Source organism: Citrus sinensis, chromosome 4 (assembly GCF_022201045.2).
Source record: "Citrus sinensis cultivar Valencia sweet orange chromosome 4, DVS_A1.0, whole genome shotgun sequence".
Classification (NCBI taxonomy): Eukaryota; Viridiplantae; Streptophyta; class Magnoliopsida; order Sapindales; family Rutaceae; genus Citrus; species Citrus sinensis.
The window spans coordinates 22,321,317-22,346,916 of NC_068559.1; the positions used below are offsets into that span (position 1 = coordinate 22,321,317).

Genomic DNA, 25,600 nt, shown 5'->3' on the forward strand with positions numbered 1-25,600 from the left:
GGTTGGCAATTGTGGGAAAACTACAGCCATGTTGCTTTGGATGTGGGCAATATTGGTCAGGTAACCGCGGTTGTGCGCTTAATGTCGATCATTTATCACTGAAATCTTTTGGGATGAAGTTGGCATTTTCTTAGGCCATTAATTGTAGCTTTGAAAAAAGCTCTGCTTCGGCATGCGCAAAAGTCAAAGAAATGGGAGATGTGCTCATGCATTATGCAGCCAGCATATGGGAGATAGCAGACGTATTTAATCTTTTAGTCTTTGTTTACCAAGCTTTGTTAATAATGTCACATTACATTAGGGGAAAGCCGGGAACTTTGTTTGTTGGTTCACGTGATAAGTATATATAAAAAAATAATATATGGTTGATAAGTCAAGCTTTGTTAATAATATATCTTATTGATAAGTCAAGAGTTTGAACGTCAAAAAAATTTGATAAGTTCAAAAAATTTGATAAGTTCAAAAAATTTGTTTAAAAAAAAATTAACTCTCTCACCAATTGTATATATGTCTCTATTTATTGGATGCGAGTATATTATATAAGGTTGGTTACAAGAATTTTTAAAAATAAATCCTAAATTAAAATCAAATCAGAATCTAAATTTAAACAAATAGAAAAGAATTTAAATCAAATCAGAATCCTAAGCTAAGTAAACTAAATACGATTCATATTTGCTGGGCATCCTATGGTCTGTGTGTCATTAATAATCCATAGTATCTGAATTTCTAGACAAAATTGGTCATTTTTGCAAATCATTTGGACGTATCTATGCAGCAGTTTACTATTTTAGTGCTCTCAGGAATTGGTATGCTTAAATTTTGGGCTCAAATTGTGTGAAACTAATCGAAGTGATATGCAAGTTAATTCAAGCCACATGAGGAAAGAATATCCTTTCCTCTGTTCTTTTATGTATTGCTTACATGCCGTGATTTCATTAACCTCAATTTAAGGACAATTTTTTTTTATCATTTAAAAACAATACACGCACACACACACGTATATATTTCAGAAAGCATTTAAACAAAGCAACCGAGCGTTGCTGGTGTCTATTGTTACATTGACAGCAGTAAAGCAAAAAGCAACTGAAAGTTATCTTCATATGAGAATGAAAGCTTTTCAGCGGCGTAAGCCTTTCACTATTCAATTGCAAACATGTTCCTCAACGTGATAACAAATTCGTAACCTTTTCTGGGTCTGGAAGGATCCTGGCAACAGTTTCTCTTTGCATGCACTTGTTCATCCAAGCTGAGAATTTGGGGCACTCATTCTCAACATTAAATCCCCCAAATTTCTCAACCGCGTAAAACCAACAAGTCAGTGGAATGGCAATGACATCAACGAATCCAAAGCTATCCTCGCCAAAGAAATCCTTCTCCCCTAAAGCTCCCTCAAGTTGCTTCAAAATCTCTATAAATTCATTCTTCGCCGTCTCTGGGACCTCGCCCTTGCTTTTCCATGTGTTGCATACTGCATCGAATACCTACCAAAAGAGTGGTGTCATCTTTTAAGTTCGCATTTAGAAAAATACAAACATTTAGACTTGAGAATCATAGACTGACCTTCTTGTCAATAAAATCTGCCCAGAACCTTGTCTTAGCTCTCTCATAAGCACAGGATGGGAGAAGTGGTGGCGAAGGCCAAGTCTCGTCAATTTAGTTAACTATAATAGTGGATTCACACAATGGTTTTGTTGGGGAAAAATCAGGTTTTTAAAATTTTATAAAACCTTTTGAAGATCGCTCTCATATAATATATAAGAATTTGTATTCTAGAAATCGTACCTTGAAAATTTGAGTTTGCTTTTTCCGCTGAAGTGATTTAGGCTCCTAGATCACGATCCGCCACCACCACTCCTGTTAGATCACGATCCGTCACCACCACGCTTGTTAGATCACGAACTGTCTCCAATGATCTTCCAGGTTATGACTCAGGTTCGATCTGCACTTGACGTGTGGGCGCCTTTATCACTACCAAAGCAACTAGCACGAGAAAATTTTTCTCTCAACAATAGAGAGAAAAATCTTATTCTCTGATTTGTATAAAGTGGCTTCTCTATTTTCTTTAGAGAAAATAAGCCTTTTATATCACCCTTTAGTGAAAACCCTAGGCTCCAAATAATGCCCTAAATAAAACTCACGTTACTTTCTTTTTCAATAGGGGACCCACCTTGTAAAATAACATAAGGCCCCTTATACAAAAGCTAATTAAATGGAGCCTCCCACTAAATGATATATTTAGGCTTTTGACCCAAATAGCTAGTTATCTTACTTATTAGTCCAGTAGTGGTGCAGTCAATTAAATGAGCTAACCCGGGGATCATTTGGGAACATACAATAGTGGCTACAATAATTAGGCCTGTAATTAAACTAGCCCAAATATTTAATTCCAAATCTACTCCACTAAAAGATTGGAACTGACTTCCATAATTGTATGCTCGAATAATAATTCGTCCCAAGCCACATTGATTTCTTTACTGCACAATCCTTTGTACCACATCGTTAATTAAATTGATATCTCAACTGTCCAATCAATTTAATAACATCTTATTCCTTGATCCTTATTGGTTTTCTCTAATGATCATTTTCAACATACTAAATATGTTGACACACTCTGGCCAGAGAATTCTATGATCAAGTGCCGAAAACCCATCAAGAGATGTGTTGTACAAATTCTATATTGTTAATCCATAACTCCAATACTCATAATTGCTCCCACCAAGATACCGGGTAATCTTGACCACAATGATGTGTCGTGCCCATTGGTAACTCAAATGGAATAACAATTACAATCATGAAATCATAATTAACTCAAGATTAAGATTACAGTAAAATCAACGCTTATGAGATTTAATAAGTCTGACAGTTATTACAAAGTTAATTAAATCTCATATGTGATCCTGTTCAATGTAGTCGTACTACATCAATAAATTCATACATGATTAAGACAAATCATTCAATGAATTTATTACAGTCTATACCTAAATAAAGTGCCCAACTTTATTTATCAACTGCGAACTAAATTTATTTAATCATAAGATAACTTGTATTTATGTCTTCTGTGAATCCACATGGTGATCACATAAATACATATAATATGATTAAATGGACTTTAATACAAGTATTAATGCAATTAAGATATTTGAATAAAATACCTCATTTATATTATTAATCAGAAAAATTGTTTATTACAATTAAATAAACACATATGCTTTTAAAGAGCATATTTTCCCAACAGGTTTCCCATCGTGTAGCAAAACTGGGACTTTCTTATAGATGGGGTTTGATTTGAGCAACAAGTCACTCTTGCCCCCAAACAAGTTCTCAGCTCTGGCTTCATATTCAACTCCTTTCTCAGCCAATGCAACCTTTGCTCTCAAGCAAAATGGGCTAGCCCAACAATCCAAAAGAACAACGTCTCCCTTGGACATATTCGCTTTCTTTGTTCTTGTTTCTTTTAGTTGGTTGATAGTAATTAAACCTTGAGTATCAAGGTTGGCATTTATAAAGTAGATAAGATGAAATTCCCAAAGTTTGTGTCGCAATCAAGGTTTGTTCGTTGGCACTTCCTTAAAGGATGTGCCATTGTTCTTATCATTTCTTAGTTTTTGAAGCTAACTGTTTTACTTGGCTTTCAACATGCACAAGAACAAGTTTGTCTTGTGTATGCGGAGTTTACTAAGGACAAGCATAATCGTAAGTAAGCATTTACACTAATCAATCGGTATTGTCCAATGAAAATAAGTAATGTAAAAAGTGTCTAGGATTTTGCCTAATATTTCTCAAAATAGGCTCATTAAGCCCAATTCTGGTGCTAGTTTGGTTCAACTTTGAATCAAACTTGGAAACATTTTTCTTTAGATTATTATTATTAATTTAGAAGAGTCAAGAAAAGCTAAGTGTATCCTTGGTAAAACTCAAACATGTGTAATATCACATATCAGTAGTTAGTGAGTTTTGTAAACTTTCTTAATTAAGAAGACACGTTTTCGTTTGTAAATTCTAACACAATATCTATTCATTTGTTCAACTTGGAATATTACAATTATATTTTGGAATATTTTGGAATCCGACCAGACAAATTGTTCCGCGAAAGATCAAGGTTCTACATGCCTCTCAAAGAACTGAATGATGAAGGGATATTCCCCTGAAAGAAATTACCTTTCATGACGACTTGTTCCAACCTAGTGCAACTTCCAAGACTGTTTGGAATTTCACCAGACAATTTGTTCTCCGATATATCTATAGCACCCAGATTTTTCAAGATACCAAAATTTGAGGGCAAAGGACCGTTTAATTGGTTTTGAGATAGATCAAGGTAGATTGATAAGGAAGAGAGCCCAATCACTTCAGTGGGTATGGTACCACTGAGGTTGTTATTAGAGAGATCTAATAATATCAAGTTTTGGCATTTCCCTAGACTTGATGGAATGCTTCCCTCTAACATGTTTTCCACAAAAACTAGTATAGCTAACGATGTCAAATTTCCTATAGAAGATGGAATTTCCCCCATAAACTTGTTCCCCTCAAGCTTCAACGACTGCAGCTAGCTTATGAAGATCTCCTATACTTCCCGGAATTCGACCTGTGAATTGGTTGTCCCCAAGTTCTAAAAGCTCCAAGTTAACAAGATTTCTTAATTCACTTGGGATATTTCCGAACAATTGATTATTTCCAACTCTTAATATTCTAATTCGGGTTGACAAGTTCCCCACAGCTTCAGGTAACATTCCTCCAAAATTGTTAGTATTAATTTCCAGTAGCTCTAGTCCATAAGCGTTGACCAAAGAATTGACAAATTCCAAGTCATCTTTTTCCCCATTTCCTAAGTGATTCACAGCAATAACAACCCATTGGAGTTTATGTAAATTTTCCAAACTAGGCACCTTTCCACTGAATCCATTCTGTGGGATTGTAAGTCTCATTAGATTTGAGGCATTGGATATTGAAGCAGGAATAGGCCCGGTAAACTGATTATCACCAACGTTTAATCGTTCAAGATTAGGAAGAGTGAAGCCTAAGTCTGTTGGAAGGCCTCCTTGAAGTTGGTTGACAGGAAAATCAAAATTACTAAGCGAAGACAAGTTGTAGATTGAGGAAGGGATTTCACCTGATAGCTTATTTGCTCCAAATCCTATAAAACGCATCCTCTTAAGCTCGCCCAGGGTTTCAGGAATTTGTCCCACAAATTGATTTGCAGCTGCTGAAAGCCTTTCGAGTGATGATAAATTGCCAAAGGAAGATGGGATTTCTCCTGACAAATTGTTGTGGTGTACTGCGAGAGTCCGGAGCTTTGATAAGGAGCCCAGTTTCCCTGGAACTTTCCCCACAAGCTCATTGTGGGCTAAAAAGAGGGATTCAAGGTTAACGCAATGCGATATGTTGTCAGGAATTTGACCTCCGTATGTATTGTTGTCCAGCCACAAAATTCGTAACCTGAAGAGATATCCAATCTGTTGAGGGATTTCGTTGCGGAAGCTATTGTTACTGAGATCTAACACTCTGAGAAAACTTAAATTTCCAATGTGAGGCGACAGAGACCCCTGCAAGATTAAAGATGGAAGAAGTAATGCAGTCACTCTTTGGTGCCGTGGACTGCAAGTGACACCTTTCCATTGACAAAAGTGTCTGGAATAGTTCCATGAACTCAAAACCTCAAGTGGGTCATGAGTAACTTTGGCCTTGAATTGAAGCAATGCAAGTTGATCGGTTTCATTGCTTTTGAGCATATAATCGGTTGACTGCAAGTTGAAGCTGAAGCAACAAAAAATAAAGAAACAAATGCTTACAATGATTGAACTCATCATGTTTGCAAAATTCATTTAACTGCCGAAGGAAATTAAAATGATAAAACTTTTATAGAGGTTTGTAAGATAAAATATGTTTGTATATTTTTTGCAATGATTTATGGACTCTGTCCTTGATGCTCAAATGTGAACCGGCCGGCACCGCGACAGTGAAACTAATACTTTTTATTTTTCTAATAATATTAATTATCATATTTATTACTATTGTAAGAATAGTATATTGCAGCTTTAAAGAAAGACTCATCATACTCTCTTTTGAGTCTCGGTCAGTTTCCAGCATTTGGTCATTTTTTATTTCACCGCTTAATCCACAGTCAATATAGAACAATTTAATCACCAATATTGAAAAAGAAAAAAAAAGTATGGAAAGAGAAAGGTAAATACGATGGATGGAGTGTTAGACTACTGTTAAATGAGTTGGGAAACGTTCAAAGCACGACGGGAATTAAAGATTCACAACAACTTTTTTCTAAAATTTTCAGTACAGTCTCCCCTAAAATTTGCTAGTGCAACAAAGAGACGTCGCGCGTTAACAATTTTAAACTGTAAATGACATGTCGTTTTCACAGAATTCGTTTAACTGCCGGAGGAAATTGAAATTATAAACTTTTATAAAGGTTGGTAAGAAAAAATATACTTGCATATATTTTTTTCAATGATTTATGGACGCTGTACTTGATGCTGAAATGTGAACCTGCTGGCACCGGGACAGTGAAGCTAATGCTTTTTGTTTTTCTAAGAATATTAATTATCCTCTTTAAGGAATAATATAATACAGCTTTTCCTTTTAAGGAAGACCCGCCACACTCACTTTTGACGCTCTATCAGTTTCCAGCATGTTGTCGTTTTGTATTTTAGTGCATTAAAGAAATCCACAATGAATATAAAATAATTTAATCAACAGTATTAGAAAAAGAAAAGTAGGATAAGAAAGTTAAGCATGATGGATGGAGTTTCACATTACTGTTAAATGACTTAAAGAAAGGTTTAAAGCACCACATGAATCAACGTTTCACAACGCTTTTTAGATTTTTTTCTAAAAGGAAAAAGATACTCACAAGAGTAAGTACAAAATTTCACACAAAACGGTGCATTTAAATAAAGTAAAATTGCAAAAATACTCAAATTATATAAGATTGATAATTTACACCCTCTTTGTTTATCTTGGGTGATGTTTATCTTGGGTGAACTATTTCTGGAAAATGGGCAGAGCCTAGTTTTGGTTCAAAATTTGAAATAACAAAAGGTATATTGGTGGAAAACCAGCGACATATTTTCTAATGGTTAACCTAAGTGGGAATTATATCGGTTTGTACTGTCAAATAACAAACAACTAACTAAATTATTTTAAAGTCATGAATACAAATGGATAGAACAAGAAGTATATTGCTATTCGATGCAAGATGTTGGATTATTAAACCATAATAAAATAATATAACTACACATGTGCAGAATTATTCACTAGAAAGATTTGATTTAGATATTAAACAGTTAGTGCAACTATATCTATCTCATGCTCATTAATTTAGAGTTTGAGAACTCATAATAATAAAAAATAGAAATTTAAACATAGATCCTATCCTATTAAGTAGAATCAGAAAAGAAGTTTACAAAAATAATTTTTGACACATTTGCAGTAACGGAAGGGTTACAATTACATGAGATTGACACGAGGTAATTAGTCAAGTCTCCGATGGAAAATTGTAATCACTCAAGACTTAAAAAAGACTTTATAAAGCAAGGCGTATTCTTTTCATTTTTCATTGGAGGAAAGGAAATTCAAGAGCCAGGTGTATCTAGCAAATTTTGTAACACGTTCTTGTAAGATAAAATAAATAAATAAATATATCGGATCCTATTTCATAGTTTAGTTATACGGTTATTCGGATGTCTGAATTCAAAACAAGTTAAGTTTAATCTCTAAATAATTATTTTAAATAAAAATTGTAATTATTATAATAAATGATGACAATAATCAACTAAGACTATTTTGGTATTGTAATAATCTATTCCAATTCCAACAAAAATTAAATACATCAATGACAATATAAATTCTTACAGCCAAAATAAATAATTTATAATGATTCTCATTCTTTATTTCAATTCCATTATGATTCTAACTCATTCCGATTACTGATTGGTAAGCATACCACTAAAGGAAATGAAACTGTCCATACACAATAAAATCTCTTTAATTGATCATCTAGCCCAGCTAAAATCAATGGCCCCGAAAGAAACAATTTCGGAACTACTCAAGCCTGCAAATCTAGCACTGTCGTAGTAAGTTACAGGAATTTGATTGGACGATGTAATAAAGATGAAGGATAAGATCGCCAATCAATTTTCTGTCCGCATCAAGAAAATAGGCCATCTGTGAGGCGCAAAATGAGTTAAAAAGATGGATCATTTTGGAATCCATTAATGCACAGAGGGGACCACTGAATCATTCAGCAAAGCTTTCAATTAACGTGCCCTTCGGGTCCAAAATTAGAAAAAAAAATTCGCTTCAATTATTAGCTTATTTAGTTAAAAAAAACTGATGAAAATGACTTTAAATTCGATCAGATTTACATATTTAATTTGCCCTTCGGATCTCCTATGTTTTTGTTGATAGGCGGTTTTTACCTAAACTAAACCATTATTGGTGGCATGTTGATCCTAAAATTAAGGATTGAATGGCTCCATTACCGCATATTGGGAGGTTTTGTGGGGGGGTTGGGGGGGAGGAGAGGGGGATTATGAACCTTTTCCAACATGACGACACATAGGCCGCTGCTACCCTTTACTTCTTAATTTCTTTCTCATCCAATCAAGATTGCGAACTGCGAACCCGACTCAACATTGCACGTTGAAATTGCATACTATATATATATATTTTAATGGTTACAATAGATAGAATTATTCTACTACAACCCAAAAATCTACCACGGTTAGTTTAAAAATCCATTCTCACTTATATTTAAGGTTTAAATTTTCAAATTGTCTTAAACACAATTGTCCATTTTATATAAACCCCGCATCGCCTGCATAACGCTGGGTGCGTATTAGAAAATTTCACAACTCCCTGCAGAATAGCGAGCTGGAAAGTTGTCGACAGAATGAGCAACTTCTTTAACTCCTTTGGTGCAACTACTAAGAATACATGTATAATACTTTTTTTAAATTAAAAAAAAATGTAGAAACTGAATTACATTCCAAAGCTAAACACAGACGACATCTCACTAATTCAAACGAGAAAATGCCAACTAAGTAGTACAAAATCTCTGTCATTTATCGAATAGATAGAAAAAGGAAGAGGAAGCCGGAAGCAGCAGAGAAGTTGAAGTCCGGCATGGTGTCAGCTCAGTCCAGGCTTACCCTGTCCAAATTATTAATAATAGTTCGAATAGTTCTTTTTGTTATTAATAATAATTACTAATAATAATTATTATTATTAATATTAATAATTCGAATAGTTTTCTTTACGAATAGTTCTTTTTGTTTTCTCCAAGAGAATTTTTTGCGAAAATGATGACTTTCGACTTCCGTGGGTTGTGACTTCGTGCTTGACTTGAAGTCGGTCAAGCAATATTTGATGAAATGGGATTAACACAATTAATAATGATGAAGACTTAGTGATTTCTTGTACCGCCCGTGTGGACATTTCTCCGTTGATGACTGTTAAAGAAGGATATTTCTCCGTTAATTATTCCGTAGGAGCAATGCGCTTTGCAAAATTGATGGGGACACATGGTGTCAAATGTCATTCATTAATCAGATAGAAGCTTCACATTAATTTTGTAATGTGGTATTTCAAAAGCACCAAATATTTTATTTGCCCTACCCTCACGCAAGGTTTCTTTGTTTCAAATTAATGTCATTTTGACCGAAATTTGAAGGAAAATTTTAGAAAACATAAGCAATTGTGGAACACATGGGGAAGGGTTTTAACCAGTCAATTAAAACATAACGTGTAGAACTTAGTTTACTAGGTAAATCCCCACCAACTGAATGATGGTGATTTTGTAATTTTGGAACACAGGGGGTTTGAATTCTAAACAATCTATCTATATCTATATCTATATATATATATATATATATAAAGCTGGGACTTGAAGAGGTGAGGTGGCATCACTATTTCTCATATTTGTATCAAGTTAATTTTTGCTGGAAAATGCAATCCGGATATGAATAGAATTTTTTGTGCAATCAAATTTTCTATGTTGACACATCCTCTAGAACTTTCAGTAAATTTTATGGAGAAGCTTTAATTTCTTAGTTGTTGATTTCAAATATATTAAGCTCTTATTTGGTATTAAAGTATCGTGGTCTAAAAGCTATAGTTCGTATGGAAAGAAATTTGTAATTACGAAATAAAAATTGATAGAGTGTGATAAATATAATTTCAGAATAAAAAAAAAACTTAACTTCAAAATTACAATAGTAATTATAAAGTATTTACTAAATATATTAGTGTTGCAGTAACTGCCCTACCACAATAACAAATAGGGGCTAATACTACAAATTGTTCCATTAAAAGTCTCCCAAAAAAGGAAGAAGTGACTTAAAATATTAAAAGAATGCAGGAGTTGAAGTTGGCAATTGTGGCGTAGTAAAATCCCTCAATGAGTCACAGCACTAGCAATTTCGTAATATACAGTAGTGGCAATTTTGTAAAATTAAAGTAGTGATAGTTTTGCAAATAAAAGTAAGAACTTTTTCCCTAAATTCGGCTGAGCTAAAAGCCAACTTAGTCCACACTCTCCTTCGCCACCGGTTGACGAGCTCTTTCTTCAATTTTTGAACTTGAAGTGATGCCCCATCGATGTCCAGAATTTTGAAAGTCTGAATGATGACGGAGTTACAAACAATCAAATATGATCCTAATGATTCTTTTTAGATAGTCACCTGTACGTTGACGTGTTTAATTGATGTTTATTTAGGCAGAAATTGAAGTTTGATTAATTAGATGAGAACACACATTCATGAGTAAATACTTAAAATTAAATTAATCAAAATAGTATAAATACAGGAGAAAATCGATCATATGCGTGCAGACACCACAATCGAATTATATATATCACCGCCGCACATAAATCTTATTCCAATGATATATGATTAATTAATTAATTTTTTTTAATAACAATTAAATTGTAATGTCAATTGTCCACATAAGATTTTTTTTCTTGATGAAAGTTAGTAATTTTTTTTCCATCTTTTTAAATAATAGTTGTTAATACAAATAAAAAAAAGATATTAGGACTTGAGATCAGGGTCTGCTTGATTTAGAATTTTTTTATTAGAAAAGCTATTAGCCAGGGATGCAAAATAAAGAAACAACACAAGATAAAGAGTAAAATGAGAGAGCATATATTATAGAAAGATTTTACTCATTCCAAGTGTGTACAAAATAAAGAAATGAACTCTCCTTTTCTAGTTATATAATTATTACATGAAATTAATAAAAACATTACGAATTATAATTCCTTGCGATATAGTGGGGGTTATAGAAAAGTCAAGAGTTGCTAGTGGAAGATAATAGGGAGAGTACAATATATATATTATGAACATTCACATTTATTTTAATAAATTTGTTTGAGGGAAATACATCGAGGCGACCAGACATGATGAGCAGGTGGTTGGTGGCAGGGTTCTGCGAGCAGGTGTATCCTGCAAGAGCCAAGTAGCAGGGGAATAGGAGCAGAAATATGCTGCTCGTCCACGAATATGCCATTCGTGGAGGCCAAACTCCTGTTAGAGGCATAAGGTCATTCCTGCTAGGCATCGAGGCGAGGAGACCCAGTCAACGACAGTTGGCAGGACGTGCATTCCTATCCGAGAATTAAGGCACGAGGTTCATCTCCATTCACCGACAATGGCGATAATGGGGCGTCCACACCCGAGAGTGGGGAGAATGACGAGCGTGGACTGCGGAAGATCTGGATTCAGAGGAAGCCTATAAAAAGGTAGCCAACGAAGGTAAAAGGGTTAGAATCTTTGCTATTTGAACTAAGAAAAGAGAACTCTAAGAACTGAGATTATAGAAAAGCCACAAGATCCGTGGCAAGCGTTCCCAGAGCCTTGACATCTGACTTGAGCGTCAGAGGGTTTACGCCGGGAAAACAACCGGCGTGCTCTGACTCGTTTCTGTGAACGCAGGGATACTTGGAGAAGAAAGCATACGAGGAGAGATCCTGATCGAGGTGAGGTTGATCGAGCAGATATCCTGGTCGTAGGACGAGCATAACCAGAATCTCGCATCAACAAAATTCATAGCATTTTTTTTGCTTAAATAACAGGGTGTATGTATATATATATTGACATAAAAATTGCATGACGTGTGGTTTAGCGTTTCTTGGTTGTTCAGTGCTAGTTTTATGTCAATTTTTATTGGCATAAAAATTGCATGACACAAAAAAGGCTGTTTTAACCAACTAAAAACCAAAAGCTAAAACCCAAAACCCCCCTCTTTTTCGTTTTCCAGGGACTTCACCTTGATATTCAACCAACACTTCTGATGTCTGCCCTTCAATAAACCAAGTCATTCATACACATGATTCTACTATTGGTGATGCCTCTGATGTTTTTGTGACCCCAAAATTATTGGGGAATAGTCATGAATCTGAATCTGGAGTCCAATGCATTCACGCTGGTGGCTCAGCAGCCCATTTAAAGGCAATCCAACTGGCAGTGATCTTGTTGAGGTGCCTTCTAATAGAAAAGAGCTCATGGCAAGATGAAATGCAAAGTAAGTTGTTTTATGGTTGGCCGGTGTGTAGTCATCTCGTTAAAGGCCATAAGATGTTTAGCATATTGCTATTTAATTTTTAAATCATTCTCAGTAATAATTCCTTTAGTAGATTGATGATAAGAGATTGCATTACAGATGATAACTGAGCACAATTTTTGTAGTTGTATCCCTGTACATCCATCTTAATATCCTCATTATATTCACATGCCTTTTATGGGTGTTATTTCTGGATGCCGAATGCTTTGCTCCACGTCTGGATACCAAATGCTTTGTTCCACAAAGCTGAGCTGGTTGAAAAGCTAGCTGATGAGGTCAACACGTCCCTTAAGTAATTTGAGGATGAACACTGTGTTCCCGAAAGTCTTACTCTAATGATACTTAAAGAAGCAATGAGAATGGATGTTGCAGCAGCTTTGCTGAACTCAACCCCAGTTCCAAAAATGGAACATGTGAAAACCGAAAATGCATTGTTTTTTTTTTTTTTCCTCTTTATGACTTCTCTAGTTGGGGAATGTATTAGATATTCACATAATCAGTAGGCCTTGAAGGGATCCCATGTTAGCCCCTTGATGTTGGTCTGTAACTAAGTAAATACTTGACCTTGAAAAAGCTTTTGGAGGCATCGGTTTCTCTCTGACTGTGTGCTACTTTTTGGATCTGTTGATTTGGTCATTTGCTGATTTATAGTTTGTTTTCTGATTCAGGATGGGATATGGCTCCATACATAGAGGCAACTGATTCACAGCAGTCGTCATGCTTCATTGTAAGTATATATACAATACAGCATCAGTTTTTCTTGATTTTAAATCTCATATTCTGAAGTGGTACTTCTGATTCTCACATGATTTTTCCATCTTTCAGCTAAAGTTTTTCTGTGATCTCTTACGTATTAGATGGGAATCCACCCGCTGTCGCACAAAAGGGCGTGCTTTAGAGATGATGGACAAACTGGTATGATCTGTGAGCCTTTTCTTCTTAAATATTTTGTTACCTAAACCATTTTCATTCAAATTGACAAGTGTTGCTTATCTATCTATAGAAGATTCCAAACTTTCTGCAGCTAGTACTTTATTGGACCCAAAAGCATTTTTGCTTTTTCTAAGCTGCTAATCAGGACTAGGTTTCTCTCCCTTATATCGCTAGATATTCCATTAATCGTTTGATTTAGTTGTCTAGAGAGATTAGGTACTTGCATCTTCGCTTTTCACTTCACAAGTGATTTCATGTGCTATCCTGTATTCTGGTTCAAGATTTTTGAAGGTTGCTTACCATCATATTTTGCTTTGTTTCAGGTTGAGGGCATTTCTAATTCTTCTCCCGGTGTGACTCAAAGGATTCCCTTTTGTTATGTGATTTAAGTTCCAACTATTCCTACCCTGCGAAAGTAAAACTATTTCTTTTGCTTCTTTGAATGATTGTGATTTAATTTTCTTGTCATTTTGCCAACTATCATTATGCTGTCATTGTTTCATATCTTATTTGACATATGTTGATTTGGTTAGAGTTTAATTGCTCTGTTTATTCTCTTTATAATCTGTCTATTTCGATTTTTCTTGATTTTAGGGAATATGCTGAACTTTTAGTAAGCTGTGGCTTGATTGGAGAGGCTATTAAAATTTTTGAGGATCTGGAGTTGTGGGATAATCTAATATACTGCAACTGGTATGATGTCATAGATAACCATTATCCTAATCTCTCTGTCTGTCTCTCTGTATCTCTCTCTTTCGTGTTGCTAATGGGAGTTGGTTTTTTGTATGATGTAAAAAACAGCCTATTGGGGAAGAAAGCAGCAGCTGTTGAACTAATAAAAGCAAGGCTGTCTGAAAAGCCTAGTGACCCTAGATTATGGTTGGTTGATGAGCCTTTTCTATGATCCATTTTATAGTTACTTCTCATTTCAGTTAAATCCATTGTTGATGTCACTTATTGCAATCTAGGGATAATTGTTCATTGGTTGTAAGGATATTGTCAGAAGAAAATGAAACCTTTTAATTTTGTCTTTTACTTGCTGTAGCCGATTTAAAAGCTCACTGTGCGTTCTTACTGATTGCTTTTGGTCTTGCATTTGAGTCAATGGATTTTATACTCATATTCTGACATTTATTGTTAGTCTTCTGATGGTTCAGCATATTATCTAAAAGAGAAGTTTTTGCCGAAGAAAATTTGCATCCTAAACTAGAAAATGAGAGGCCGGGGGGAGGGGAGCAACAGGAGACTGTTTTCCACTTATCCTCTTCCCTGCCTGCATTTTAGATGATTCTGATGCACCAGGTGCCGTGAAATGGTTGAGAAATACATACCATCAAGTGAATTCTGAAAATCATATCCTTTTTGAAAATATTTGGTGCTAGACATTTGAATATGTGGCCACAATTTAAACAATAAAGATTTTCTGCATTGATTTCTTATAATGGATATATGCATGTAAGTAAAATATGATATCTTTAGATTATTGGCCCATTTGTTCAGAAAGAAGGAAAAAAAAAAAAAATACATGGTTGAAAGATAACTGTTACTTGACCTTATTTAGGTCTCTTCACTGCCATTTGTTTCTTATAACTTATGGTGATAATGTAGCCAGAATGATGAGTTGAATTGTGGGTTGCTGACTTGTGATACATTTTGTAGGTGTTCATTAGGTGATGTTACAAATAATGATGCCTGCTATGAAAAAGCTTTGGAAGTTTCGAATGTAGTTCACATTATGCTTGTACCGTGATCATTTTTTAGTTAACATATCTTTATGTGAATCAGAGGTCTCTAGCTCGTAGTGCATACAATAGAGGGGAGTACGAGACATCTAAAATCCTTTGGTATGTTGCTTTAATGCTTTACTTCTCTTTCTGCCACACAGTAATTTGCTGCATTGACAACTGATACGGCTGAATGACAATTTACCCTTGGTTTTGTCTCGGGGAGGCTGCCATGGCCTTGAATTCTTTGTATCCGGATGGCTGGTTTGCTCTTGGTGCTGCTGCATTGAAGGTATCATATTTTTGTATTAGTATGTGTTTAGTGTGAAGCAATTTCTTATCCTTTTGCCCCAAGTTTCTGAAACTCTCGGCTGAAATATAAATACAGGCTCGGGATGTTGAAAAGGCTCTGGATGGGTTTACTCGGGCTGTTCAACTTGATCCAGACAATGGGGAAGCTTGGAACAATATTGCTTGCTTGTATGCTCTTTTCTTTGTCATCATGTCATTCCATCCTCTTGCTCTGTATTCTTTAATATTGTGTCAATCACATTCATCTTCTATCTGCAAGAGTATGCTTCCCATATTTGGTTTACTTTGTTTTGACTTTCTTGTTGCAGTTGTTCTATATAAATTTTATATGGTTCCATATTCCCTTGATGAGTGAATTTAGTTGCTGCAAATGTTAAGAACTAGATAGTACTGTTATAATTAGGAATAGGGCAAATATTAGCCAGCTCTTTTGAGGATTATCCATAGCATATACCTCCGTCGTTTTCAAAGCGATTGAAGTTCTCCCTTTTGTCTTATTTAAAAGAAAAAAGCACAAATTGCTTCCCTCACATCTCTCTACAGTCTCTTTTCTCTCTGTTTAATTTTTTCTTGTGCTTATTATTTGTCTTTTAATGCATCTTTTCTTCTTATTTTATACTGTACTAGAATTTGTGCTGTCTCGATTTCATCTTGTATGTGAGTTACTGTGTTTTTCGCAATTGTAGAACTTTATTTAGCAGCATAATTATTAGTTAGTGAGACATTAATTGGTTAATACCACTTGTGAAGATACGAAGAGCTACTTATTCTCTCTTCTAGTACATTTAAAAAATTCATGAAAAAATATCTGGGATGGTAAAATTCTCGTCAATTATAACAATGGAAGTCTTGAGATTTATGTAATCTTGCAGGCATATGATCAAGAAGAAGAGCAAAGAGGCTTTTATAGCATTCAAGGAGGCCCTAAAGTTCAAGTTCTGTCTTTTTTACCCCTGATCACTACATTTTTATTTTCTGTCATGCACAATGCAGTCGGACACTATCTGATCACAAGAACACTGTCATACATAATTTGTTGCTGCTAGGCAAAAGGTGATATCTAATGTAATAACCTATAACATGATTTTGTAACAGACGGAACAGTTGGCAATTGTGGGAAAACTACAGCCATGTTGCTTTGGATGTGGGCAATATTGGTCAGGTAACCGCGGTTGTGCGCTTAATGTCCATCATTTATCACTGAAATCTTTTGAGATGAAGTTGGCATTTCCTTAGCCACCCTCTGATGGTTTTGATTGCTTCATGTATGTTGTCATCTTTGTCAACTAATGAAAGCTGCAGAGATTTTGTCATCTTTTCATTTAAAAGAATTTGATAGTTTATAGCCCATTGTCATGTTTGCATATGTATGTTATTGTTCTTTTGACCTTTTTGTACCTCAGCTTCATCCTTTTATGCAAGCAATTCTTTGTCAAGAAATATCTGGTTAACAATTTCTTCGCATGAATATTTTTACGGTCATGAAGGTCCTTGAACAGTCATGGTTAATGGATTACAGATTCTCAAATTTATAATTATTTTTTTCAGGGTCATTGTCCTTTGATATATGCAATTGATGCATGACTTTCTAACCATTATCTCCCTGCCTTCACCATGGTCGTATAAATATTTTGACAAGTGGGGATTTTATGATTACTGTGTGCTAGGAATTTTTTTGGTTGGAAAGAAATGGGAGGATTTTTCAAGAAGCTAGGGAGGGAAGACACCAAATTTTTTTTGGTGGATAAAGCCTGCTGTCACTTTGGGCATCAATTTCTAATGAATGCAAAAGATTCCTTTCTTTGCTATTCATTAAAATTGAGTTGTTCTTCTTGGATGGCCTTCTTTTTACTTCCCATCATTTTGCCAGCTTGTTGATTATCATTTTTGCTTGTTGGCAGTCTTTTCCTGCAGTGTTGATAATATTTAATTATAATATTAGACAACAGTGTCCTCAACATGATCTCTCTCCCAAATTATTACTCTTTTATTCATTACACTTTTAGCAGTTTCTTTATTTTTGTTATATTTTATGTTTTCAGGCTCTAGAGGCTGTGCAGATGGTGTTGAACATGACTAATAATAAACGAATTGATACTGTATTATTAGAAAGAATAGTGCTAGATATGGAAGGAAGGACTTCAATTATAGAATCTGAGTCCTGCAGGACTACCCATAATCTTAACAGAACTAATAACACTTGTGCAAAAGATTTACCTGTAGAATCTGTCCATGTATCATCACCTGAGGAGTCAATCATGGGAAGATCACGAGAAAATGAGCACTTGATGGAGTTCCTTGGGAAAATTCTTCAGCAGGTTGCACATGGGTCCATGATCATCTTTTTTCTGTCTTTTAATACTGAGCTAAGGGACAGTCTCTCTCTTTCACGCATATCCACAACACATGAACATATTTCTCATATTTCTTTGCGTATATATTATCATTTCTGATCTTTCTTAGTTTATATGATAATTGTCTTTGGGCATATGATTCATATTTGCTGGGCACCCTATGGTCTGTGGGTCAATAATAATCCATAGTATCTGAATTTCTAGACAAAATTGGTCATTTTTGCAAATCATTTGGATGTATCTATGCAGCAGTTTACTATTTTAGTGCTTGCAGGAATTGGTATGCTTAAATTTTGGGCTTAAATTGTGTGAAAATAATCAAAGTGATATGCAAATTAATTCAAGCCACATGAGGAAAGAATATCCTTTTTTTTTTTTTTTTCAGCTTATGTTACATGTTTCTGTGTATGGCATAGGTAGTTCGAAGTGAGAGTAGTGCAGATATGTGGGGATTATATGCAAGGTGGCTTAAAAATAAAGGAGATCTCACAATGTGCTCTGAAGCCCTCTTAAAGCAAGTCAGATCATATCAGGTTTCTCCATAAACCTCATCATCTTATAATAAGTTAGCATTATGTTTTACTTTGATGTTGATGGAATTTGTTAATGCTAATAAAATTTTGTTAATCTCTCTCTCTCTCTCTTTCTTTTTTAAAGAAGGCAAAGAAAAAGCTTTGTGATTTCATTTTTGTTTTCTAAATTTGTTATCTAAAGGAATGACAAGTTGACAATTCAGCCTCTGTGTGTGTGTGTGTGTGTCTGTGTCAGGGATCTGATTTGTGGAAAGATAGAGATCGGTTTAAAAGGTTTTCATATGCATCCTTGGAACTTTGTAAGGTTTACATGGAAATTTCTTCCTCTTCTGGTAGCCGTCGAGAACTCTTTGCTGCTGAGATGCACCTTAAGAACGTACTTAAACAAGTAAAACACCTTATAATTCGATATTTAAGACACTTACAGTTGGTTTAAAGATTGCATTTTCCATTTCTTTTTTTGACTGGTTCAGGGTAAAACTTTTTCTCACTGTGTTAGAGTGCATTTCTGTTATTATATAGTTTCTTAGAAGAAAATGCACTTTTTGGAATCTCAGGCTGAAGGATTTTCTGACATGGAAGAGTTCAGGGATCTTCACGCTTGCCTCGATGAACTGAAGACAAAACTCCAATCTGGTCCCGTGGCTACCTAAGTATCAGGAATGTGCTATTTTTGAAATTTAGTAACAAGGTTAAATCTGCAACTAAAAATTATTTTAGTTCGTACTGTAGTGGAGACCTTAAGCATGACTGAGTATCTTGTATTGTTGTATTACCTTTTCTGTAACAAAACAGTCTAGTTTTATTATTTTTGTATTTTCGGTGCTGTAACTAATCTCATTTGCCAATGTAAATATATGGCTTCAAGTTCTTTAAATGTAACATCAAATGTTGTTTTCAACCTCTGTTCTTTTATGTATTGCTTACATGCCGTGATTTCATTAACCTCAATTTAAGAAAAATTTCATATCATTTTTTTCTGCTTTTCTTTTATCATTTTAAAACAACACACACACACATATAAGCAAAGAAGCAACTGAAAGTTATCTTCATGTGAGAATGAAAACTTTTCAGCAGCATAAGCCTTTCACTGTTCAATTCCAAACATGTTCCTCAACATGATAACAAATTCGCAGACCTTTTCTGGGTCTGGAAGGATCCTCGCAACAGTTTCTCTTTGCATGCACTCATTCTCAACCTTAAATCCCCCAAATTTCTCAACTGCGTAAAACCAACAAGTCAGTGGAATGGCAATGACATCAACGAATCCAAAGCTATCCCCGCCAAAGAAATCCTTCTCCCCTAAAGCTCCCACAAGTTGCTTCAATATCTCTATAAATTCATTCTTCGCCGTCCCTGGGACCTTGCCCTTGCTTTTCCATATGTTGCATACTGCATCGATTACCTGCCAAAAGAGTGGTGTCATCTTTTAAGTTCGCATTTAGAAAGATACAAACATTTACACTTGAGAATTATAGACTGACCTTCTTGTCAATAAAATCTGCCCAGAACCTTGCCTTAGCTCTCTCAGAAGCACAGGATGGGAGAAGTGGTGGCGAAGGCCAAGTCTCGTCAATGTAGTTAACTATAACGGTGGATTCACACAATGGTTTCCCATCGTGTAGCAAAACTGGGACTTTCTTGTAGATGGGGTTTGATTTGAGCAGCAGGTCACTCTTGCCCCCAAACAAGTTCTCAGCTCTGGCTCATATTCAACTCCTTTCTCAGTCAATGCAATCTTTGCTCTCAAGCAAAACAACCTCTCCCTTTGACAAATTCACTTTCTTTGTTCTTGTTTCTTTTGGTTGGCTGATAGTAATTAAACCTTGAGTATCAAGGTTAATTGGCATTTGTGAAGGAGAAAAGATGAAATTCCCAAAGTTTGTGTCGCAATCAACGTTTGTTCGTTGCACTTCCTTAAAGGATGTGGCATTGTTCTTATCATTTCTTAGTTTTTGAAGCTAACTGTTTTACTTGGCTTTCAACATGCACAAGAACAAGTTTGTCTTGTGCATGCGGAGTTTACTATGGACAAGCCGAATCGTAAGTAACCATTTACACTAATCAATCGGTATTGTCCAGTGAAAATAAGTAATGTAAAACGTGTCTAGGATTTTTCCTAATATTTCTCAAAATAGGCTCATTAAGCCCAATTCTGGTGCTAGATTGGTTCAACTTTGAATCAAACTTGGAAAATTTTTCTTTAGATTATTATTATTAATTTAGAAGAGTCAAAAAGCTAAGAGTATTGTTAGTAAAGGTCAAACATGTGTAATATCACATATCACTAGTCAGTGAGTTTCGTAAACTTTCCTAATTAAGAAGACACGTTTTGAGTTGTAAATTCTAACACAATATCTATTCAGTTGTTGAGCTTGGAATTTTACAATTATATCAATATTGTTTGATGTGGGCACACAACCCTGCGTCTTCTGAGTTAGGACAGCCAATTAAATCCACTTGTTAGCGATGCAGGGGATGATACATAACTTGTATGTGCACGTTGGCGGAGTATCCCAATTATGCACTCATTTGTCTTCCTGTGTTTTAAAAAATCTATTGTAATGGATATATTGTAAATTTATCTAATTGCTTGTTATAATGCTTCTATTTGCGTTGTTATTCGAGTTGTCATTTTGAGTTTTATTTTATTTTTTCTTTAAACATAATTAATTTGAAATGTTCTTTAATATCCATTACACTTGAGATCATCAAATAAGTGATTCTCGAACATAATTGCTGTTGTTACTCGAATAAGAAAAGAAAACAAAGAATAGTTAAGGTAAAAGTAAATGGAAATGAGAGCAACGTGATTTTGCAAAGAGAACTTCACACTATCATAAAACCGAAAACATTACAATTTAAAGCTTTAATAACAGGATTTCTTTATGATGCTGTATTTATTTTTACAGTATTGATAGTGGGACTAATGTGGACCCTTAGATATAAGAGTTTTAATCTGAATCATTCATTTAATATAATAGATAATTAGATAATTAATTAAAATATAGCAGGTAACTTACAGGTTGCAGGTAAATATTAATTTTTTAATTTTAAATCAATATTAATTTCCGAAAAAAACCACTCACACCCCTAAGATTTGCTAAATTAATTATACATGTTCCTTTAGTTTCATAAATAGTCACATAGACCCTCTTAATTTCGTAAATGACTATTATACCTTTTGACTAAATCAATCTAAATAAATATAAATATAGTAATAGGATAAAAATAATAAATAAAAATCATATGATACAAATAAAGTGTTACAATAAATATAATTGATAAAATAACATGTACAATAAAAATTTTGTTAATATTAAGTTATTATTAGTCTATCTTGACAAATGAACTAAAATCTATTAATCCAAAAATTGATCTTAAGATTGATATTAATATAGACATAATTAAATAAGATATTGTTAATTTTATAAATTATTGTGAATGTTAGGTATAATTAATTAATTTTATTAGTATGTCAAGTAGATTTTAATATTAGTAAAAAGAATATGACAAACTAATAATAAAAGAATATGAAAAATAATAATGTTAAAAATAAAATTTTTAAAATTAAAAATATTTTATAAAATTTTATCTTATGTTATGTATTATATTTTTTAATTTAAGGAGTTTTGTATGACCATTTAAATAAAATTTAGAGGCGTGAGTGGCCTTTTTACTATTAATTTTGTAGCCTATTTGAAGTACTATATCATTTTATATCATACATCGCACTTAAGATGTTGATTTTATTAAGGTGTTATGTTATTAAAAATTAAACTTAGCATTTATAATGTACTACAACTTTAATGTAAAATGTAATAAAAAAATATAAAGACATTTTCGAGTAGTCAATTTTAGTTTTCTTTTACAAAATAGTATTATAAAAGACAACTGGTAAAATGTAATAAAAATGCTATGGAAAAAAAGTTAGTAGAGGTGATTCTCTTTATTAAAACATATGACGTAATACACATATTCAGTACTTCTATTTATCCTTATTTATTGATAGGTGGGAAATTAAAATCGTATTTACCCTAATGTATTATGAATTGATATGTGAAATATAAATATTATTAAAAGTTAATTCGCAGACTGATGAAGTAAACCATCCTTTATGAACATTTGATACATTAATCTAAGGTCAAATGAGATACATCACATGATATTTCATATAGTAGTCCAATTTTCAACATTTGCATATGGTTTTATAAGCTAGTAAACCAATAAATATACCATGAGAAATCAAAGGCTATTCCATGGCCATGCATTAGAATAAAATAATCTAACAGTACATACTATATCCGATCAATAGATTTTGAAATTAGTTTGATTACATGATAATAATCGAGTTATCTTATAACATTAAGGATATGATTTAAGTAATATTTTAGCAATTTTGAGTTTCACATTGAATTTTCAAATTAATTAAATGTTGAAACCCTTTCATGTTTGGCCTGAAATTACAACTTGATAAAATTACAAAAAACCAATAATGAATGGCGTAGGATACATAGTAAAATAAATTTTAAAATGTATTTAAATATACGTATGAATTTTGTGGAATTAAACAAAATATGTTGTTCAAGTGAAATTATGAGAATATTTAAAATTATAGGGGTGGTCACTGAAATTTCTCCGAATTGAGCCAACCCCATGATACAGACGGTTTTGTTTTGACAAATACGATTTGTTAGCCACTTTATTCCCACCGCATAAAGCCTAAGAGAGGCAAAATTATTAATCTGACTCTGGAATCTTCAGGTCTTCACAAAAGAACATATAACAAACTTGAAAAAAAAATTTGCCCCTTAAGATCCTAAAAGTATTGTGCTTCTAATCTTGTTTTGCATGCTTCAGCTGTAGTAATTAGTTCATTTCCATGTAATCAAAAAAAAAAAAACTACATTCATATGTGGGCAAGATCATGCCAGTTTAACCTTTAGCGTCTCTGCTGGAGATAATCAAATCGGGGCGGAGAAAAGGAGAATGGAATCAGAGGCTAAGATTAATAAGTGGGCCTCAGCTTGCTTTACCCCTCTTTCTTAAACGATTGGTGGTTAACTGCTGACTCAGCCAAGTCTTGGCTGCACTTGATTCACCGATTTAGGTTATTTTGTCTTCTATCTAATGCAGCGAAGAAGCTTTGCTGCTTAACATGCTGCAATGCAACTTTATCCTTTGAAGTTCAAACTTTAGGGCCGCACACTTTATGTAATCCTATGAATAAAAAGAATTTGTTTTCAAATGTGAAAAAAGAAAAGGTAAGGTAGTAACTAAATATATTATAGCATCAAAGCAAGATTTGATATGAATTTAGTACAACAAAGAACATCAAATCTGTGATTCCTTGTCTAATGTCACCATTAAGCAATAAATTTAAAAGCCTACCTATCAAATAGATGTGGCAATAAATGGAGAAAAAGTTGAATTATAAGAACAAGTTTATGATTTGACACGGTTAATCATTCGTAAACTGAGACAGCATTCAAGAATCCAATTTCAATACAACAACATAGGAGATAAACAGATGACGAATTTTATGAGATAAAGAAGGAGGTTGAGTTTTATTGTATCTCTATTTTCATTCCTTTTAAATTTAAAATAGGTTTTGCAACCGGTTTGTTAATCGGTTATAATATTTTTGAAATAATTAAATATTTTCATTATTAAAAATAATGTGTACCATTGATTACATCTAATGGTGCAAATTTGTTACACTATTAATACCGTAAAAAAAATTACGGCACCATAGAGGGACCCTTAATAACAACACACCAAAGCCAAATAACAACCCACTAGAATCATGGTCCAAAGATTGTGCCATGATCACAACATGAACTACAAAAAAAATAACCAACACCAGAAAAGTAGGAACAGTTTAAAACTTTCATTTAAGTAGCATTTATGATTCCACATCAGCAGTCCTAAACACATCTTCTAACAATTGCAACTGTTCATTTTTGCTTCTGCCAATAAGGAGTTGATAGTAACCAAAGATTGTTGTCTTTATTGTCATTTGAGAGTAACCAATTACTTACGCAGTCACGTAAGTTGCTGGTTGGCCTCGCACATTTTTGACAAGTTTGTTTCTGAAGGAAAGCAGCTGAGCCGCAACCTCTTCCATGTTCATTCGTTCTCTCGGCAACTCTGAAGAGCAAATGACTCCGATTCCCAGTACTGAAACCAAGCACTCTTTACCACCAAAACTTCTCGTCCTTTGTTTGTGAGCATTGGCCTCGCTTGTCTCCCCTTCTTCTCTTTCTACAAGAAGCACTGGATCAACAATTTCAGCGAGTCTTTCAGGAAGAGCTTCCTTGACAAAATTATGTAGGGTTAGATTGCCTGTAAACATCTCATTCGTCGGCCCCTTTCCTGTAAACATTTCCAGCAAAAGAATACCAAAACTGTACACATCTCCACTTGTTGAGACTTCGCTCCCCATTCCGTACTCTGCAATTCGAAAATTAAAATTGTTGGTTCAACTAGTAAAATCTCCGAGGATTGAAAAACAAGTTGATTAAATTAGAGTATTTACCTGGAGCAGCATAACCAACAGTTCCTTTTACTCCAACAGAGCTTGATTGATTAGATGACAAGTTATTGGCGGCTTCCGGAAGGAATTTTGCTAATCCAAAATCACTTACATGGGCAGTCAATTCACCATCCAGAAGAACATTGCTTGGCTTGAGATCACAATGGACTATTGGAGTTTCACAATAATGATGAAGATATTCCAATGTGGAAGCAACATCAACGGCAATACTCAGTCTTTGCAGGAGATTTAGATTCCTAGGTGCGTCACGGTTTAGATGCAACCATTCCTCCAGGCTCCCGTTAACCATCAACTCATAAACTAAAGCCTCGAAATCATTCCCTTGGAAGTCAACACTTACACAGGAAGTTATTATTTTGACGAGATTCCGATGCCTAATACTCCTCAAGGCTTGACACTCTGCTATGAAACTCTTTGAAGCTCCACGATGTTGAAGATTAAGCACCTTAACTGCCACCAGCGTTTCATGATCATCGTGATCGAAGATTCCTTTATAGACCGAACCAAAGCTACCGGCACCAATCAAATTTTCCAAAGAGAACCCATCAGTTGCTTTGAACAGATTCTGATAGGACACTCGTAAAACCGAAGCCAATAATGCTGATGGAGGAGTGGACG

The 25,600-nt window shown here is 34.3% G+C and overlaps 1 long non-coding RNA gene and 3 pseudogenes across 1 annotated transcript in view; 2 read left to right on the plus strand and 2 right to left on the minus strand.

The window, feature by feature from the left end:
• The window catches only part of LOC127901797 (uncharacterized), a 45,610-nt gene extending 30,309 nt beyond the window's left edge, over positions 1–15,301 (plus strand). The window contains exon 3 of the long non-coding RNA XR_008054124.1: positions 15,163–15,301. This is a non-coding gene — a long non-coding RNA (uncharacterized LOC127901797). The remainder of the gene's footprint in view (positions 1–15,162) is intronic.
• The window catches only part of LOC102631352 (uncharacterized), a 112,919-nt pseudogene that overhangs the window by 61,862 nt on the left and 25,457 nt on the right, over positions 1–25,600 (plus strand).
• On the minus strand, positions 1,056–3,428 carry LOC127901789 (probable glutathione S-transferase; annotated as a pseudogene).
• Positions 18,652–25,600, minus strand: part of LOC127901787 (probable glutathione S-transferase parC) — a 162,200-nt pseudogene continuing 155,251 nt past the window's right edge.